The following is a 5,626-nucleotide window of genomic DNA, read 5'->3' as shown; positions in this document are numbered from 1 at the left end:
AAAACTTTATCTAAAAAACAAGATAAAAATTTATAATTAATTTCTATTAAAAAGCAAAAACAAACCTTTATTATTTTGAATATGTCTGTAATTAATGACTTCTACAGAATAAGGTATCTAAGTGCATTTAGATATCTTTTTCAGTTGAGTGTTTTATTATGCATATTGAATAAGGTTTTATGGATACAGATATTCTCCTTGCTATAATAAGCTTTTTATTCAATTGTATTTAACATTTACTATTTATTGATTTCATAACATACCTCACAGAAAAAAGTTTTTTCTTGAAGAACTTCTGAAAACATCAAAATTTAACTTAGGTACCTTATTCTGTAGAATTACTCCAATTATAATACTAATTCATAAAAAGTTTTTCCAAATATTTTAAAAATACCAGCAATTTAATAATTTAGAGAATTTATTTAATGCTATATTAACCAAAATACAGAATCTTTTGTTCGAATATATAATGTAAAAACATGTATAAGCATGACAATGTATATTTATGTTAGCTATAGCAACTAATTGAATCTAGATGTATTTCCATTTTATACACATATAATAGTTTATAAATATTTAAATTATTTTAAATAAAATTATTTACCTATTGATTTAAAAGAATCACCTCCGAATGGTATATAAATTGGTTTATTATAATCTGAAATAACTGTTTTGCTGAAAAAAAAAATTGCATTAAAATTACAAAAGTATTCATAATCCAAAATTAGTTCTTACTACTCAAACACATCAAATCTTGTATAAAAAGCATGGCCTACAAGTAAATTACAATCAAATTTTTATTTTCATCATGAAATCTTTTAACTATTGCTATAGTTTCAAAATTACAAGATATAAACAAGTCTAGTTTCAAAGCTGACCAAGTCCACTTATGTTAATTTTCCAATAATGCCAAATTTTAGTTTAACATATGAAAATTCTGTTTAAATTTATATGATTTTGTGTTTAAATTTTTGAAAAAAAATATTCAATTTCATTTAAATAAGATCACTCTAATTAGTGCTAGTTTGATTAAAATGGTTTTTATTTGTGGGAGTTGGCTGTTTTTGTGACAGAAGCTGACCACTTTTTGCACTTTGAATTTGGCTGCTTTAATTGTTACTTGAATGGACATGGCCATTTTTGATGTTATTTAGATATGACAAAAATTAAATTTCTGTTACATATATTAATGTNAGGATACACCATGAGAATGCACCCTAATAAGAAATTTTTGGAAATCACCCTGCAGGGGAGAGGTAGTGGGTTAAGGATTACCTTAAAGAACTCAGCTTCTATTGTACTATTTTAAATGTGGTTTTTTGCAGTTTTGACTGCATTTCAGTGGGGTATGTCATGAGAATGCACATTAAGAAGGTTTTGGAAATTCCACCCCCCTCGAGGGAAGAGGAAGATAGAGTTAGTTTCAGTCATTATAAAGTGTAAGTAATAAAGAAGGAAAGTAAATAGTGGCACATATAGTATACATTTTGGCAATTAATAAATATTTCAATCATTTCCACTTTTCGGGTAACTCAAAAACAATATATCTAAAATAAATGAATTTGAACAAATATTCAAATTCATTTCAAATTCCAAAAATTCAAAATATAATGTTCCACACAAGTATTTTTGATTTTAAAATTTAAAATTAATCATTTTATTCAAGGTTATCATCAAGTAAGTTAATTCTCCATTATAATGAAAAATTTTCTGATTTTTATTTTTTATAGAATAAAAATCATTTTTATTTAAAATGATTTTTTAGGTTACTTAAATAAAAAATCATTTTAAATACTAAGAACTTATTCAGATAAAATTCAATAATAATTTAAATTTTTTTTTTCTATTAGATATCCGATAAATAGAATAGTGAAAACGAAATTTCTCATAAATTTGATCCTAATCTTATAATAGAGATGGGTTGATGATAATACTATTTTCAGGAATATAAAGATTTATATGTTAAGAAATTTGGATAGTTCAAAATACGGCTACTTCAAAATTTAAAGAAAAAATTCTGTCTGAACCTTAATATGAGTATGTTAATTTGTTCATTTATATTAAAATGTCTCCATACTATAAGAGAACAATAGACCAAAAACAACTCTAATCTGGTCAATATGGCTTTTCTTTTACAGTAATACATTTTTGAGTGTCACCTTACCCATGGACTACCCTTTTTTCTCTTTTCTCATAAAATACATCTGGGTTGCAGGATTGCAATATTGAGCTAAAAGTAGCAAATTGAGATATTTTTAGGGGTCTAGGCTACTACATTTGGGCAACTTACTACTTTTTGGGGCACTTTAAAAATAATTTGGGCTACAGTTCAAGAAATTCTGCTTTACTTTTTATAAAACCTATCTGGTAACCTGTGAGGTTCTCACTGGACTGTGCTGTTTACCTGCAGTTTATTTGTATTATTATTATCGTTAATTATTAATTAACAAAAATAACATTTTGTATATGTAGCTGTGTTTCATTTGCTTAAAAAAAAAATACATCAGTTACATGGCATTTGGCATATTGCACAGAAATATGTATATCTCAAATAATTTGAAACTTGATAATTCAAAGTCACAATTATTTCATCCCATGAATTTTGAATTAACGAGGATTTCCTGTATAGACATTTTGAAAAGCATGCTTTCTTGACCTTCTATAAGCTTATATAGTCTTCAGCTCACTTGGTGATTAACAGCTCATTACATAAAATTATCTTGTTTTTATATGAATTTTTGTTGTTTCACAACTTCTTTGCTAAGTTATCTTGTAAAAGAAGTATGATATAGCTTACAGACTATACATGTTACTGACAAAGAAACTGATAACAATATTAATTAGTAATCAGAAAGTAAAGTTTTAAACATTTTACATACTAACATAATCATTTAGTACTTACACATATTTATTTTGCTATGTTTTAGTTGTGTTTTAGAATACTAGTTTGTGATTTTTAGTTGATGTGATGCAATATAATTTTTCTCTTTAAAAGTGATTGAAAATAGACTTCAAATTAGTAAATATATTAGTAAAATTAAGTATAACAATGCCTGTATTCTTTATTAAAATTCAAATTAACAAAAATATAATAAAAATTATTAAATGTTACATGCAATCAAATTTATTTAACACTCAGTTTTTGTTATTATAGAAGCTATACTTCATAGTTGATAAATCTCTAACTATTTTTTTTCTATTTTAATGCATTGGAAATGATTAAGATCAAGAATTTAATTTATATAGTTTAATTTTTGATATTTATTACTTAAATACTAATTTGTACTAAATCTAAAATAATATTTTAAAATATCATTAAACTTTAGAAATCACATCAAACAGACAGAATTAATAAAGCAAGTAATAGATAACAATTTGGTATTTTTTTCACTAGTTCAATTACAATAACTAAAATTAACTTTTTATGCATAAAATTACCTAAGTAATAGGTAAAAATCCTTAAGAAATATTATTTGATTTATTTGATTCGAACCTAAGTGATAATCAAAAAACAATAATAGATTTATTATTTTAATTAATTAATTATTATTTGTTTACTTCTACTTTTACTGAAGCCAATGGTAACAATATTATTATTTTAAAATAATAATATTGTTATAATTAAAAATCATATGAATTGATTTTTAATCATATCAATTATATTGTGTGAGGTTTTATTTCTAATTACTTTCAAATATATTACAAAATTATAATAACTTTTGCTTAATTGCATTAAAAACATTTTAAACGAAATGTAGAATGAATTACTTTAACTATTGTATTATTTATATATTGTAGCTTTAAAAAATATTATAATGTTAGCAATAACAGATCCAGAAATCTTTAGAAAGGTTATAGAGAGGAAACAATGTCTTATAAAATTCTTTTACTACCTGAAATACCTGGCATTACTCAAGAAAAACTCCCAGGAGGTACAGCAGCACTTGAAGATCCCATAAATCCACCCCTGATCCCCTGATCATTAGTATAATAAGAATGTTTAGTTAAAATATTTATATTTTATTTTCAATATGATATTATAGTAACACTAGAAAGTAGATCATTGTCTTCCTTTGTTATGCTGATAAATTATTTTCAACTAATTTTTATTAAAAATTTTGTAAATATTGTTTACAAAATCTTCAAAATAAATTGTTCTTTGTTTCTAATTATTAAAATTAACACAAGATGGTGGCTTAACAGCCTACCTCTAGCCAAATTACTTAACTGTACTTTAAAATATATTATCTTCTCAAAACTTATCAAAATCACAATAATAAAAAATAATTATTCAAGTTCAGTTTACAAATTTTTGTAATTTACTTACCTAGCAGATGTACCAAACACTAAATTACTTATTAATGCACGACTTTTTGTAATGATATTTTCAGATTTTGTACTAACAAAGCATAGCATTGCCCCATTACTATGAGCAACAAACCTAAGACATCGAGATATCACTTTTTTCTTTTCTGGATCCATATTCTGACATAAATAAATATTAAATTTTAATAAAAATATGCAAAAAGTAATCTCATTTATAACAGTTATAAAATTTCTTTTATTTACTAACCTGAAATATATCATATTTAGATCCAAATATTACTAAAGGAAGTGGAAAAGGGTTTATTTTATCTTTATCCTGAAATAAGAATATTTTAAATTATAATAATTCTAAGACATTTAAAAATATTTTAAACTGAAAGTAAAAATATTTTATTTCCAGTTTATTTTCATTTGGGCCTTCCTTAATGAGATATAAGAACTTAAAATTTTATAATCTACAGTAGAGCATTGATTAGCTGACTCAATTGGGGACTAGGGTTGGTCAGATAACTGAAAAAAACGAATAACCAAAAAATATGAAAAAATACTTTACAGCATCAAATATAAAAATTTAGTGCGTTGGAAGTCTATATAACAATTCTCTCAAATGACTCTCATTAGAGATACTACAGATGTTGAATACAGGTGACAAACCAAAAGATAGTGCATTTAACATAGGAAGAATAAAGTAAGTTTACATTTACATTTATCTTGAAAACAGTAACTTATCATTAATTTTATTATTATTTACATGTTCAGCACCCCAAAATCGACAAGAAATAGCATCACATATAAAGGATATACAACTTATGATAATTTGTTTATTATTATTAATACATAATACACGAAGGGTCTACTTGTGATGACTGTTGATTGTGGACGTAAGATGCATCTGTAGTTTTGACAAGTAGAATAAGGGGGAAAAAATGCATATAAATTGTCATGTATGGTAATAACTAATCAAAATCGAATTCATACTGTGTTGGGTTATGAAAGAGAGAGCCTTCTTGAATAGTAAATCTGTAAAAGTATAATAAATCTTTCAGTATTTTAAATAGATAAAAGTTAAATTGCATTGTAAATATAGAACATGTAAAGTGTATATACAGTAGAGCATCGATTATCCGACCCCCGATCAACTGTCACATCGGTTAACCGATCGCATTCTAGTCAGCAAATTCAAATGTCTGCTAGTGAGGTGGTGCTACAATATTTGGCTATGTCTTGACTACTTTAATATTATTTTTGTTAAATTTTTGTGTGTTTTAGCTGGCAACACTGGCTCGACCATGAAAGGGAG

General features: G+C 25.0%; 1 long non-coding RNA gene across 1 annotated transcript; it reads right to left on the bottom strand.

Annotated features, from left to right (window-relative positions):
• Positions 1-600: 600 nt before the first annotated feature.
• Positions 601-5,500, bottom strand: LOC111617119. Its single transcript, XR_002755376.1, has 3 exons — positions 4,574-5,500; positions 4,328-4,485; positions 601-675 (listed from the first exon to the last, which is right to left on the bottom strand). It is a non-coding gene; the product is annotated as an uncharacterized LOC111617119 (long non-coding RNA).
• Between the last annotated feature and the right edge of the window lie 126 nt (positions 5,501-5,626).

The sequence above is a fragment of the Centruroides sculpturatus genome, unplaced genomic scaffold, assembly GCF_000671375.1.
Source record: "Centruroides sculpturatus isolate CEXI.00-Female unplaced genomic scaffold, Cexi_2.0 scaffold4844, whole genome shotgun sequence".
Classification (NCBI taxonomy): domain Eukaryota; kingdom Metazoa; phylum Arthropoda; class Arachnida; order Scorpiones; family Buthidae; genus Centruroides; species Centruroides sculpturatus.
Note: the sequence above shows the minus strand (reverse complement) of the source record. Positions and strands in the feature narration are given on the sequence as shown.